This window comes from Panthera tigris, chromosome B1, assembly GCF_018350195.1.
Source record: "Panthera tigris isolate Pti1 chromosome B1, P.tigris_Pti1_mat1.1, whole genome shotgun sequence".
Taxonomy (NCBI): Eukaryota; Metazoa; Chordata; class Mammalia; order Carnivora; family Felidae; genus Panthera; species Panthera tigris.
Window position 1 is genome coordinate 167567539 of NC_056663.1, and position 16730 is coordinate 167584268.

The window sequence follows — 16730 nt, forward strand, 5'->3', positions numbered from 1 at the left end:
ATCATGACCTGAGCTCAAGTCGGACATTCAACTGACTGAGCCATGCAGGCGCCTGTGCAACTAATTTTTAAGGAGCGATGTCAAGGCAAGTTCTCATCTGTTTTTTGGACCTTTTGAGAGATCTGAGCTAACTTTAAGGCAAATGAAGCAATTAGAAAGATAGCTGTGTGCATCAGATGCTCTACTTACCATTGAAGGCTTTTTCTTATGCTTTGCTGAATTTCTAAACACGTCTCACATTACACAGCTCTAGTGGTTTAAACGTGTTTCTCTGTGACATACAAGTAAGGAGAGCATTTACTTTTTCTTTAAACAGAGCTGCTCATGGGGTGGGAAAGGTCTAAAACTTTCAATTTTCTTTTCTTCGTTTACATAGAGCCATAATCTGCCTGGAGACTTGGAGGCTTCCCACGGGCAGCAGACATAGAAAGATAATAAAAGCGGCTTTATGTTGAACCACGGCACAGTTATTTTAGAGAAAATCCATGAAAATCTCCTCTTCTATTGTTAATGCATTTTACTTTTCCTATCGAATTGTGTATTATTTAAGATCTAATGACCATGCACAACTGTAAAATACATTTTAAGTATAAAATACATCTGTTTATCCATAGAGATAATTTGTAGTGTCCAAAATCGTTAATAACTTCAGCAAGACACCACCAGCCTCAACAAAATGATACGATATTTATAACAAAATTACAAAACTGATAAACTTGAATGGATCAACACAAATTAGTAAGAGGGAAATGTGTGCTATTGTTGAGTGTCTACAGATGTGCCAATTACTTTACATGCCAACGACTCTCTGCATTTATTATTTATTAATTTTTTAAAAAAATGTTTATTTTTGAGAGAGAGAGACACAGAGCTCTAGTGGGGGAGGGGCAGAGAGAGAGAGGAAGACACAGAGTCTGAAGCAGGCTCCAGGCTCCAAGCTGTCAGCACAGAGCCCAACGTGGGGTTCGAACCCATGAACTGTGAGATCATGACCTGAGCCAAAGTCGGACACTTAACCGACTGAGCCACCCAGGTGCCCCCATGCATTTATTATTTATTAAATAAATATTTACTGAACACCATTTATGTGCTGAATGTTGTACTCACCAGTAAGTGAGAAAGGCATGATCTCTGCTCCCATGCAGGTTCTAGGCTAATAGTCTCGGTTTTCCCATGATGAAATATGTGAACCATTAGCCTCACTTTCAAAATAAGGAAACTAAGGCTCAGAAGAGTGTTGTAATTATCCCTATGTAACACAGCTATTGAGTGGCAGATATCAAAGGTGGGATTTAAACTCATTTTCAGGGGAAACTTGAGTCCATCTCCTTCCATTTTTTCCATTAACTTAGGATTTCTACTTCAGCACCAACATTTTCCCTCATAATGTCTTCTTTTTTAATTTTGGATTAAAAAATACGCGTATTATTCTTTTGAAACTTCAGGGGGAAAGTGCCTGTAACTTTGATTTTTTCATGAATATTTTGCCCGGAAAAATAGGAAACTACTGATTGAGTCAATTTTAGATAAATTAATAATTAAAGATGAAGATGAGGAAGAGAGGTTGAGCTTGGTGTTCATTTATCTACACTGAAAAATCATAAGCATGGACATATAAACCATGGGCACAATAGAATAAAATAGAGCTACATAAAGTAAAAAAAGTGGCAAATACATCTAGTAAAAAATTTTGCTCTCTCAAAGACAGGTTTTCTACTCTAGCTTATAAATTATAAATTGTGCTCACATTCAACAAGTGGATTCTAAAATACAGAATGAAATTTTATCTCTACGTGGATTTGCAAAGTTCAACAGTAAGTCAGCCAAAAAATTCTAATAACCATATCATAAAAAAAACTACATGTATGTATGTATTCATTCATGTGTGTATGAATGTATGCACTAAAGTAATTTGAAGTTATGTTTATTTGTTTTGTTAATAAAAAATATTTATTTTTTTAAAAAAATGTTTATTTTATTTTTGAGAGAAAAGGAGAGAGAGAGAGAGCACAGGCAAGAGAGGAACAGAGAGAAAGGGAGAGAAAGAATCCCAAGCAGACTCCATGCTCAGCACAGAATCCAACTCGGGGCTCCATCTCATGACTATGAGATCATAACCTGAGCTGAAATCAAGAGTCTGACGCTCAACTGACTGAGCCACTCAGGCGCCCCCCAAAATATTTCTTAATTTTACTACATTCAGTTGAGTGAAGTGTATTTTTGTTTAAAGAGTGGCAGAATATGTCATCCAAAACTATACTAACTAGACATAATAACAGATACAAGAAAAACTCTGCACCTTCCTCTCATTTACCTAAAAGCAAGACACACATTTTCAAAGATGTCTTTCCTCCATTCTCCACCAGGAAGAACAAAGTTAATCACCAGAGAAGACTTGAAATCCCATCATCCTGAAACAAAACCTACCTAACAAATTTTACTAATTAGTCTCTATCTACCATTAGTTTCCCTTATACTTGCCTTCCCATAATTTACTGCCCCTAGAGACATAGGGCCTTTTCCTTTGTCTTGACACTTCTCCAAAAATGTATTGTCCCTATGCTAAGACACCATATAAACTCAAGTTTTAACCAAACCCTTGACTCACTCATTTTTCCTTGGGCATCTCTCATGTATACATGAAGTATACATATAAACTACTATTTTTCTCTTGTTAATCTTTCTTTTGTTATAAGGGCCTCATACGAGTACTTAGAAAGGTACAGAAAAAATTCTTTTTCCTCTTTTACACTAATTCATATTTAACTGACTCTTCTCAACAAGTCTTCAGTGCTGTGTCAATATAACTATCACTGTTTTTCCAAAATCTGTGATGAGCTCTGTGTGCCTTCCAACTCCAGATACTGGTTAAAACAAAGACATTTTCAATATAAACTGAAAAATAAGAAATATCCTCATGAGTACATGCTCACATTGATATTACCTCTGAGATTCTAAAAGATGAAGTGAAATATTTGTTACCATCTGGTATAGTTTTCCTTCTTAGTGCATATTTTCATATTTTAGGTTATTTACCCTTTACTGATTCATGCATGCATAAAAACATTTGTTCAACATATTAATGAGCCCCTTTTGATGAAGGAGCATGAGGTAGGCTGAGGGACAAAGCATAAGCTAGCGCAACTCCCCCAGATGGGACAGGTATGGTATTCCTTGGGCACTCTTGGCTACCCCAAAACAAGAAAGGGCAAAAAGCAAATGGTTAAACTGATGAGAGTCTCCACCAGTTTATCAGAAGAAAGCAATCTCATCAATAGCCTAAAATCCAAGAACTCCCTACTGTCTTAATGTTAAGATATTAACATTAAAATTAAAGCTTTTCTGAAGGGAAAATAATTTTAGCATGACAACAGCTAGGTCTCCAGTAATCGGTGAGTCTTTAGCATATGAAAACCTCATTGGAAAATTCCCTTTTGACTTTGCCTCCCAAGTCCAGGGCATATAACCCCACTCTACACAACCTCAGTGCAACTCTTTTTTCCTATGAGTCCTGTCCCTGTGCTTTAATAAAATCACCTTTTTGCACCAAAGACATCTTCAAGAATTCTTTCTTGGATGTCGTCTCTGGACCCCAAAACTCCACAATCACCCCAAAACTTCATCACCTCATATCTGCTAAGTACTGTTCTTTTGTTATAGACAGGAAAAAACAACAACTAACATTTACACAATGCTTATTATGTTCTAAGAATTACACATGTAAAATTCATTTTCAAGCCCTGAAAGATTCCACTGTTTAGAAAAGGAACAGACAAGCCATTATGATTCAACATGGCATGTTAAGATAGATATATTTGGAATGAAAGGGTTTGGAACAAATAAATGAGTGATTACTTCTCTTTTGGAGGCTGATTTGGGAAAGTTTACATGAAGTTTGTTTGGTTGATTTTTGTTATACAAGGAAAATGAAAGCATTCTCAAACTTAAGAGAAATGACATGATGGGTTTGAAGAACATCACGCAGTTCAGAACATTTGTTACACAGAAGATGTGGCAAGGTTATAGAAGGAAAATGAGCTTTGTAGCTCTATTGAAATAATTAATTTTCCCCCCAAAACCGGTATAGCAAAGATTAGCCATTGGATGATCATATAGGAACATGACATATTCAAACTGGCATTTTAGAAAAGAGCATTCTGCTGGTAATGTGGTAAATTTAGGCAAAAGCAGAAGGAAATCAAATGTCAGCTATTTAACCAAGCATTAACTGAGAATCCTCTGAACAAAGGAGGTGGTAATACTGTTGATAGAAGTAGTCTAAATTTTAAAGGGTTAATGAGCTATATTTGAAGGAATTAGTGGTTGTTTACAAATGGGAATGGACAAGAACTGAAGACCAATGATGTGCCATGCACTGTTCTTAACAAGAAAGGGAAATCATATGAACAGGGAAGCACTAGTACAAAACAAACAACAACAACAAAGAGTAATGTAGTAGACTAACTATATCAATGATTTTACTGAATGTAAATATACTGAACTTTATAATTAAAAAACAATTTATCAGGGAGAGTGAAAAAAAATGCCTGTATGAATAAGACTCTCTTTAAATACAAACACACTGCCAGAAACTGGGATGTTTACATTTCATAGGTAGAAGAGGTTGAGTTGAAGCCAAGTTAAGAAGTACTTAAAGGGAGAATGATCAGTATAAGAGGGATACGGTTTTTGAAATGTATAATTATGACTTTCTTTTAATTATTTCCTTCTAAATCACCTCTTATGCAACTGAAGACCTTGGTTTCTTTGAGGATGATTAGTAATCTAAAGTTAAAGGGAGAGTAGAAAAACAGTTGCTGTTGTCCAAATATAAGATTAGAGTTGAAATCCACATACCTTAAACAGAGACAAGCAGAAGCCAGAAAGACAGCAACTACAAAGTTCAAAGCAGACTGTGGCTAGCATTTTTCAGTGAGACTTGTGCCCCCTTCCCCCGTTCCTTTACCAGACACCTTATGGAATTAATTACTTTAGAAACTTTGAAGTCCCTCACAACAGCCTGATTGAAACTCTTGAAGTATTTGGTCACTAGTCAAAGTAATGTAACCTTATATGGTTAATATGAATGTTAATATGAATTGAAAACTAATTTCTAAAATATGAACAATAGTATTACGTCAGCAAAATAAAGACAAATTTTATAACCACAGAATTCTGATTAAAAAATGGACAGGAGTGGAAAAAAATCACTGGACTTGAAGTCAAAAACCATTGATTCTTGTCTTGGCCATTTTAAATGGGTTCTAGAAAATCTCTAGGCCTAAATGTTCTCCTTTATAGTTAAGAGAATCAGATAAGAAATCCAAGGAAAACTTTTAAATGATCTGTGTGCTTATAATAAATTAAATGATCTAAAACACCCCTGAAAATACAGTCAACTGACCTTAGACAAAGGAGCAAAGGAAATACAAAGAAGAAAAGATAGTTTTTTAGCAAATGGTGCTGCAAAAAATAATTGAATCCATTTAAAAAAAAATAATCTAGACACAGTTTTTATAACTCTCACAAGACTTAACTCAAAATGAAGTGTAAATAGACCTAATTGAAACAAAACACAGTAGTTTAAAACTCCTAAAAGATAGTATTGAAAGTCTAGAGGACCTTGGGTTTGGCCATGACTTTTTATTTATTTTATTTTATTTTATTTTATTTTATTTTATTTTATTTTATTTTATCTTATTTTCTATTTTAGAGAGCTAGAGAGAGAGAGCATAAGTGGGGGAGAGAGGCAGAGGGAGAGAGAGAGAATCTTAAGTAGACTTCACACTCAGTGCAGAGCCCAACATGGGGCTTATCCCACCACCCTGGGATCATGACCTGAGCTGAAACAGAGTTGGACACTCAACTGACTAAGGCACCCAAGTGCCCCTAGAAATAACTTTTTAGATAAAACATCAAAGTCATGATTCATGAAAAAAATAATTAATAAGATGGACTTCACTAAAATTAGAAACTTATGCTCTGCAAAAGACATTGTCAATAGAATGAAAAGACAAATCACAGACTGGGAAAAAACATTTGCAAAAGACATATTTGATTAAAGACTATTATCCAAAATATATAAAGAACTCCAAAAACACAATAATAAAAACAAACAAACAAACAAACAAACTTTCCAATTAAAAAATAGACCATAGATTGGAAGAGACAGTTCACTAGATAAGATATACAGATAGCAAATAAGGATATCAAAAGGTGCTCAATATTGTATATCATCGAGAAATGCAAATTTAAATGACAGTGAGATACCTATTAGAATGGCCTGAACTGAAAACAATGACCTCTCTATACTGGTAAGGATGTGAAAAAGCAGGAACTCAAATTCATTGCTGGTTGGAATACAAAATGGTACAGATACTTTGTAAGACAGTTTGGTTCCTTTTTATAAAAGTAAACATATTCTTACCATATGATCCCACAATCTCATCCCTTGGTATTTAAAACCAAAGGAGTTGAAAGCTTATGTCCACATAACAAACTACAAACAGATGTTTACTGCAGCTTTATTCATCATTACCAAAACTTGAAGCAACCAAGATATCCTTTAGTAGGTGAATAGATAAAATGTGGTACTACCAGACTATGGAATATTATTCGGTATGAAAAAGAAATGAGGTATTAAGACATGGAGGAAGTTTTTTTTCTCCAAATTTTTATTTAAATTAGTTAGTTAACATACAGTGTAATATTAGTTTCAAGTGTAGAAGTATAGAATAAATTATCATATAACACTCAGTGCTCATCACAAGTGTCCTCCTTAGTACCCATCACTCATTTAACCTATCCCCCCACTCCTCAATATGTTCTCTACAGTTAAGAGTCTGCTTCTTGGTTTGCCTCTTTTTTCCTCCATGTTCATTTGTTTTGTTTCTTAAATTCCACATGAGTGATCATATGGTATTTGACGTTCTCTGACTTATTTCACTTAAAATAATATTCTCTAGCTCCATCCATGATTTCATTCATATTTATGGCTGAGTAATATTCCATTGTGTGTGTGTGTGTGTATATATATATATATATATATATATATATACACACACACATACATACCACTTCTTCTTTATCCATTCATCAGTCAATGGACATTTGGACTCTTCATAATTTGGCTATTGTTGATAATGCTGCTTTAAAAATCATGGTACATGTATCCCGTCGAATCAGGTTTTTTTGTATCTTTTGTATAAATACCTAATAGTGCAAATGCTGGATTGTAGGGTAGTTCCATTTTTAACTTTTTGAAGAAATTTTTTTTCCATTTGTATTCCCACCAACAATGTAATAGGGTTCCCCTTTCTCCACATCCTCATCAGCACCTGTTGTTTCCTGTGTTTTCCTTTTAGCCGTTCTGTCTGGTGTGAGGTGATATCACATTGTAGTTTTGATTTGTATTTCCCTGATGATGAGTGATACTGAGCATCTTTTCATGTGTCTGTTAGTCATCTCTATGTCTTCTTTGGAAAAATGTCTATTCAAAGACATGGAAGAAACTTAAATCCTAGTAATGCATATTACTTAATCTTAGCAATGGCTGTTACTAAGTGAAAGAAGGCTATTTGAAAAGACTTTATGGTATATAATTCCAACTCAAAGACATTCTTCAAAAGATAAAACTATGGAGACAGTAAATGACCAATGGTTGCCAGGGATTTAGGGGGAGGAGTGATGGATAGTCAGAAAATAGGAGATTTTTAAGGAAGTGAAACTATTCTACATGATACTAAAAAGGTGGATATACACCATTATATTTTCGTCAAAATACATAGAATGCACAATAGCAAGAGTAAACCCTAGCATAAACTGTGTTCTTTGAGTAATTATGATGAGTCAATGTGGGTTCATTGATTATATCAAAGGTTCTACTCTGGTGTAGGATGTTAATAGTGAGGGAGGCTATGCACGTGTATGGGTAGGGAGTATGTGGGAAATCTCTGTAACTTTCTGCTCAATTTTGCTGTGAACTTAAAATTGCTCAAGTAATGTTTATTACAAATATAAAATGGTATAAATATTCTTACAAAATAGATTTGCCAATGTATAACTTCTTCCATTCTTTAATTTTAGACCCTGGCCCTATGTATAAATTTTGAAATCTTTTTACTATGATTTGTCTCTCTCTAATTCAACTAGAAAATAAACAGCAGCTGCAACATCTTATCATTCTACAGAGTATGAAGACATTTCCAATTAAATATAATTTAAACAAAGGAAGAATATTTTATTATAGAATATTTTAAATTTTATTTAGATTAGTATTATTCTGAAAAAAAAATAGTTTAAAATAGAAGAGGTTTTCAAATAAGTAAACCTAGCACCTCATCTGAAGACTGTAGAAAATATCTTGTTCTGTTGTGTCTGGTTCACTCAATAACCCTCTTTATTCTGGGTTATTTCTTATGCTAATTCCAAATACTATGACAAAGTTTTATTAAAAAAAATGTATTTTCCTTACGGTCTTACATTTTCACTTCCATTTAATCACCAAATAACTCTGCCTTGTCTACAGGATATATTTCTGTTCTTCATTTTCAGGTTAGGGAAGAGAAGCTCGGAGACTCAATGATTTTCTCAGAGCCACAAAATGACTACCCAGAATACAAATCCAGATTTTTACACAATCTGACTTTGTTCCTACTGGGTTCCTTCTGCTTCAGAGTTATACTTAAGTAGAATTGAGTAGACTTTCTTGTTAGGATTCCTGCCTGTACGTTAGATGTCATCTCTTCTTTTTTTGTAATTCCTTAATGGGAAGAGAGAAGGGTGGCGTTATGGATATACAATGAAATTACTTGCAATTTGAAGGCAATAGTATGCCTTTTTATTTGGAAATTTGCACTCAAACTTTTTGCCTTGTATTTTTCCAGAAAAAAATAAGGAAGTAGATTTAACAATCCAAACATTATGTGCTTTTCCCACAAAATTACTCTCCTTAGAAGTTTAACCTCTCATCCTCATCGTGTATTGTATTCTAGGACAATAGTTTCCAAATATTTTATGATTCTGTGTACACACCTCAAATACATGTGTTTTTATTTATTTATAAATATTATGCATGTTCTACTAAAATAAGTGTTATCTATGTTATACAACAGAATATCTATCTTAAAAGCTAATACTAAGTTATGAATAAATATAAAAATCTGATACTGAATAATTCTTAAATAATGAGTAAAATGTAAATATAGATATAAATTTATAAATGCATCAATATGTTGTTCATTACCAATGGTTGCTCACAAACCAATAGTCTACACAAGTGAAACAAAGTGGAGTCGATCAAACCTAGACAAGTGTTAACTATTTAATAAAAGTAAACACAGATTTGTTCATTGCTTATATATTATAAAGTAACAGCTACTGAACTCTGGAATATAACCAAACCTTTTCTTCAAAAGCTTCCACCTAAGGGTATTAAGTCGTGTACATAAGTATCTATTATACGAACATACGATAAGAGCGTATGAAGGAATCAAACATCATGCTGTGGCGATATAAAGGAATCCTAGGCTGGGAGGGAATTCTCATTCTCTCCCTCTGCCATCCCAGGTGATGATAAGAAAATAGCTCTTTTCTTGAGGGTGAATATGCAAACTGCATCAAAGACATATATGACTCCATTAGAAGGAAAGGCTATGTTGACAGCAACCATGGCCATTTCAAAATTAGAAAGGGAGCAGGAGGGTGGGATAACTTGCCCAGGAAAATATTTCTTTACACTGGATTCTCAAAGTGTGTGCTAGGAGTCAGGAAGAAAGGGGAGAAATACAACTAAAGCATGCAACATCACTGCTTTCCTCCTTCACGTACCATACTTCTGTTAAAGTACCCAACAGGCACCTAATTCATGCTTTTGAGGGCACTTAGGGGTTTCAAAAACTCACACATATATGAGTTAAGGATAATTTACATTTTTACTTTATGAGTATTGACATTAAAATTTTTGTACATCTTAAAAATGAGTGTTATATTCCCTGACATAGACATTTTGACATTCTGCTGGGGTCTGTAATGAAAGCTATGAATTGCCAGATGGATACATGCATAACATCTTTACTGACAGATAATCTTTACTATCTAGATAAAATTTAACATTGAAAACGAGGACAAGGTGCTTCTAGTTTCCTATTGATCTGAAAAAATTATTAGTGAAATCAAATTGTGAAATATTTGTAAAGATCAGAAAAGGTCTGGAAAAGTCAGAATGCTGCTCGTGGGAGATTTCAATTACTTAAATGTTGACTGCAGAACAGCAATGCAGAAAATGTAACAATGTGTTTTTTAGAGAAAATTCCATTTGTTCATAATTCAATTTGAGGAACGACTATTCTGGCAGAAGAGAAAGAACCAGTTTGTAATATGCTGTAAGGCTCACAGCCAGGAATTACTGATAAATAAATATGACACCAGGAACCTTGATTGCATGATAATAACCATGATACAGTTTACAAATAAAGGGGAAAAAATCAGTTGCAAACCTATAGGTTACAAATGCAGTTTCATTTTCTCCAGACCTTAGGCTAAATTTGCTGCCCAGGAAAGGCTACATTCAGCCAAGTTCCTCAGCCAATTGTCTCTTTTTCCTAGTTTGGGGTGAAGTACAACGAGGAGTGCATTAGAAAGGAAGAGGAGATACACACACAGAGATTTCAAGTCAAGTTCTTTAGGCACAAAGTCAGATGAAAAGAAAATAGAGGCAGTCCTATTAATAATTTTTCTCAGGCAGAGGTTTCTTTTGGTGCTATCAAGCATCTTCTCTATGTTCTCCTTTCCCCCTTCTCTCCAGATGTAAGCTTGATACTCCTGACTTTTCACATTTAGAATCTTAGTAGAAAAGATATCAATAGATTTATTTATTTTGTATAAGACTGATTTGTTGTAAAGTACTCCCTTGTAAGGACATTTATATTCCAGTTAGTCACCAAAGCACTAAGCCAAAGGAGGAAAAACATAGAAATAGACATTAGAAATTAGAATCAGGGACACCTGGGTGACAGAGTCAGTTAAGTGTCCAGCTCTTGATTTTGGCTCAGGTCATGATATCACCTGAGTTGATGAGATCCAGCCTGGTGTCAGGCTCTGTGCTCAGCCTGCTTGGGATTCTCTCTTTACCCACCCTCATGCTCTCTTTCCCTCAAAGTAAATACATAAACAGGGAAGAAAGAAAGAAAGAAAGAAAGAAAGAAAGAAAGAAAGAAAGAAAAAGAAAGGAAGGAAGGAAGGAAGGAAGGAAGGAAGGAAGGAAGAGAAAAGAAAGAAAGAAAGAAAAGAAAAGGAAGGGAGGAAGGGAAAGAGGGAGAGAGGGAGGAAGGAAGGAAGAAATTAGAACCAGAGAGAGGAATTTAGAATAATAGCAACCAATGAAGGAAAGGATAAATTGAATTTGAACAGAGCTTGATTCAGGCTGACTTGCTAAGCAGGTGTCCCAGGCACCAACAAAGAGGATTTACTACATAGTTGGGAGTCATAAACAACTTCTCTTCTGATAAGAATGATGCACACTAAAGCTATGGTAATTTTCCATTATTCACTTACTAGATTTGTAAATAATCCTATATTTGGTGACATACTTTTGGCAAGGAAGCGAAGGAATCCAAGACTTCAATACATTGCTAGTGGGAGTGTAAACTACTACAATCTCTGTAATCAGAAATGTAGCAGTATTTATTAAAATTTCAAACACACATACTTCTGATCAGGCAATTCTGTTTCTGGCAGTTTAGTCTACATATGTGGGTCTACATATGCAAGATAACATAAATACAAGTTTATGTGTCACAGCATTGTTTATAATGGCTAAAGAATAAAAACACCCAAAATACCATGAAAAGGAAAGTGTTTAAATGAATTATGATACATCCATAATGGATGGTATGTGGATAAAAACCAATAAGTAAGCTATCTGTGCACTGACAGGGGAAGTCTTCAAGATACTGCAAGTGAAAAATCATGTGTGGAACCATGTGCATAGTTTACCACCTTTTGTGTAAACAGAGAATCAGGATCTGTATCTATGTTTCTTTGAATATAAGGAAACTGAAAAGATCCATAAGAGTTTATAACAGTGATTTCCATGGTCAGAGGGGAGGCATAGACAGAGAAGCAATCAGGAAGGGAAGGAGACTTTTCACTGGACACCATTATACATATATATATACACATATATATGTACATATATATGTGTATATATACACATATATATGTGTATATATGTATACCCATATATATGTATACACATATATATGTATTACCTGTTGGAAAAGTAAATAAATATATATATACTATATATGTGTATATAATGTATATATATATTGTGTGTATATATATACACTATATATATGTATACCTGTTGGTAATAAATAAATGAATAAATAAATAAATAAAGCTTTTATCAAATATTATTGGAATAAAATTGGAATTGTGGAATCATTTAATTTTTGCACCTGTACAAAATGTAAAGTGATACAACTCCCATTGACAACATACTACATTCTAATTAAAAAAAAAAAAAAAAGTGTCCAAGGAACAAGATTCATTGTATTAGTCAGGGTCCAGCCAGAATAGGTTAGGTTATGTTGCGCTAAATAAACAACCATCAAATCTTAGTATTTTAGGAAACACGTTTTTTAACTTTCTGCTGCATATCTGTTGTGGGTCTGCTTCAGTTCTTTCCATATTGCCTGCATTCCAGCTCAATGTTGATGAAACTACTCCCATCTAGGAGTCTCATGCCAGAAGCAAGATGGTGAACCACAAACTCCTTAAAGCTTTCTTAAAAGGGACACACATTACTTATTATTTAGCAATATTTTATTGGCCAACGCCAGTCATATGGCCTCTCTTAAATTCAACAAGACAGAAACGAAACCTTCCCACAAAGGAGGGGTACATCTCAAGTCACACAATCAAGCTGAAATTAATGGTGTAAGGAACTGTAAATCTGTCCCACGCAGGAAACATTTTGAAAAATAATACTAATTACTATATATCCTTTGTTACTAAAAGATCTTCATTTTCTCTTTGTCTTCTTTCAATATATATTGAAGCAATCATAAGACTAATGTTAATTCTAAGCTTGTATAATAAATAGAAGATTTAAGGAATCTGCCTAGAATTCCTACATTTCTCATTGCTCTCTTGGCAGGAGCAGACCTTGGAATGGTTAAAAATGTCAGGAAAGGGATTACTTTGCTTATAAGTGAATTGGTCCTGTTTTTAAAGTGAGTATTCACTGTTTTCTAATAAATCACATCACACAGTTAAGTCCTCCAATGTACTGAAGCATCAGTAGAAATGTATGCCATTTAACAAAGTGAGATATATGTGAAAGATTATTTGTAATTGTGAATGAGCAGATATTTTTTAACCAGCTAAATGAATAAAAGAAACTTGAATTTTAATATTCCCAAATAGGCAACCTGTTTCTCATACTAAAATAGTTGATTAAATATTATCTACAGAATATACTTCAATTAAAATTTTAAACTCCATCATTTAATTCTCCTTAGTCCCTCTTTAGTTATTATCAGCCACTCTATACCTTATTCAGATATGTAGCACATAACATCTGGTATAAAAATTGAATACCAGTTGAATTCTGGTTCTGCCTATAAAATTATATTATCTCTGAATCTGTTAACCAGATAGCATCTATGTGGATTTTATTAACCATAAAAAGCAGAAACCATTTTGACTCTAATAAGATCTTTCTGGGGACCAAACAAAAAATCCTAAACAATAAGAATATTTTTTTACTTACAATCATCACCTGGGAAAGACTACTTGATCGTGATATGAAAGTGACCAAAGACTTGAATTTCATTTTAATGCTACTTCTTAAATTGTCTATGCTGCTGTGATTGAAACTGAGAAGTGAATGAAATTACATGACTAAAGTAGAATAAAGTAGGGGAAATGGTGTGAGCTTCGGCTTAGAGGTAAGATCTATGAAGGGATATTGAATAACGAGAAAAGCAGTCTGGCTGAAATAGAGGGATTATGGTGGTAAGTAATGAGAGGCAGGTTTGGAAAAGTAAATTAGGATAAATTGTAGAGGATCTGGAAATCCAGCTAAGAATTCTGATGGAAATGAGCAGATATGACAGGTTTTCAAATAGGAGGCTGAGACAAAGAATGGAACAAATCAGATTGGAAGGCATGAATGGAAGCAGAGAAACCATTGTCTCCATGTGCAAGAATTAGCAATGATAAGGAATCTGAGTTAGACAATAACATTATGGAAAGATACAAGAGAAGAATTGAAAGCAATGAAAACTATAAACGAACAGAATTTGAGTAAATTATTATGAAACAGAAAGAAGAAAGGAATCTGACCGATTTTGAGGCTAGGAAAAATGGAGGATGGGTGAGTAGGAGAATCAGAATCCACAGGGGCAGGGGGGGAGTGAAGACCAGGCTTGAAGATTAGAGTAGAACAGGTATGTGTAGCTATATGTTTATGTGTAGGGAGAGATTTATTAATGTTGAAATTAGATATGAGATTATACAACTTAAAATGTCAGCAAGATATTTCAAATGTGAAATTCAAATTTGAGAAATCGACCTTCTTTCCTTCCTTCCTCCTTTCCTTCCTTCCTTCTCCCTTCCCTCTCTTTCCCTCTCTTTTTTCCTTCCTCCGTTCCTTCCTTCATCTCTCCCTTCCCATCCCAACCTCGCTCCCCTCTCCTCTCCTCTCTTTTCCCCCCCTGATCATTCTGGCTGCTCCGTGTGCACTTGAAAATAGTGTCATAGTGTTCTTGTTGGGTGGAATATTCTATACATGTAAATTAGGTCGATTTGGTTGATAGCGGTGTTCATGCCCTTTACTTCTCTTGAATTGTGTGTGTGTGTGTGTGTGTGTGCATGCACAAAATTGTTATAAGACTGTTAGATACAAAAATGGCTAGATTTGTAATACTTTGATTAATTCCTGCTTTATTAATATGAAACAACCTTTTTAAGCCCAGGTATATTCTTTGCTCTGAAATCTACTTTGACGTATATTAATGTAACCACTTCTGCTTTTTAAAAAATCAGTGTTATCAAGATTTATCTTTTTCCATCCTTTCCCTTTTAGTCTATTTCTGTCTTTATTTTCCACATGAATTTTTAAAGGCAGCATATTGAGTCTCGCCATGTTTCATTCATTCTGACAATCTCTGCCTGTTAATTGGCATGTTTCGTTCACATACTTTTATGAGATTATTGATATTTTGATATTGTCAGCTTCAATTTACCACTTCAGTATTTGTTTCCTATTTATCTTATCTGTTCATTTTTCTCTTTTTCTATTACATTTTTATTTTAGATTATATTTTATAGATTATATTTTAGATTATATTTTATATTTTAGATTATATTTTTATGATTCCATTTTATCTCTTTTGTTGGCTTATAGCTATAGTTTTTTGTTGTTGATACTTTAGTGGTTATTTAAAGGTTTAAAGTATACACTTTTAACTTATAATCAATCTATTTTCCTTGTAAACCATATCACTTCCATTAACATCTACAAATTTCTTTTTTTTTATTTTTTTAACGTTTGTTTATTATTGAGAGACAGAGACAATTTATTATTGAGAGAGAGACAGAGCACAAGCAGGGGAGGGACAGAGAGAGAGGGAGACACAGAATCCAAAGCAGGTTCCAGGCTCTGAGCTGCCATCACAGAGCCTGATGCAGGGCTCAAACCTACGAACCGTGAGATCATGACCTGAGTGGAAGTCAGACGCTGAGCTGAGTCAGACGCTCATTCGGCCTGAGCCACCCAGGTGCCCTAACATCTACAAATTTCTAATAGTATACTTTCATTTTTCTCCTTCCAGCTATTATGATATTACTTTTGTGTATAGATTCTATAGATTCTCAGATTCCATTGCAATTATCCATTCCTTAATCACTAATCTTTTAAAAAGCTTTTTAGAATGAAAAAAATTATATATGTTTACTTACATACTTAACATTTCAAGCGCTCTTCATTGTCTGTGTAGTTCCAGATTTCTATCTGGTACCATATTTCTTCTGCATTAAGTATTTATTTTCAGATTTCTTGTAGTGTACTTTCCTGAAGATGAATTCTTTCAATTCTTGTAGGTCTGAAAAAGTCTTTATTTCACCTTTATTTTTACAAATATTTTTTCCGGATGTAGAATTATAGTTTGGCTCCTTTTGTTTGCATTTAATACTTTAAGGATATTTTCCTCTCTTCTGGCCTGCATTGTTTATCATAAGAAATCTTTGTCATCTTTGTTTCCTTTATGTAACTTTTTTTTTCCTGGCTGTCCTTAAGATTTTTTTCTTTCTTATTAGCTTTGAATAATTTGGTTACAATGTGCCTTGCTATATTTCCATTGGTGTTCATTTCATGTTTCTTGTATTTGGAGCCTGTTGACTCTCTTGAATCTATGCCTTTATCATTTTATCAAATTTATAAAATTTGGAGGTATTATTTCAATAAATATTTTTATAATTTTCCTTCTCTCTTTTGGACACTCAATTTCCCTGTAAATTAGGGCTACTTGAAGTTGTCCCACCGCTTACTGATGCTTTATTCATTGTTTTAAGTATTCTTTTTTTCCTGTATTTCATTTTTGGTAGTTTCTATTGCTATGTTGTCAACTTAACTAACTTAAGTTTTACAATATCTTATCTTTCTTTTATCCTAGCCAGTGCATTTTTCATATCAGTATTATATATTTTTCATCAGTAGCAAT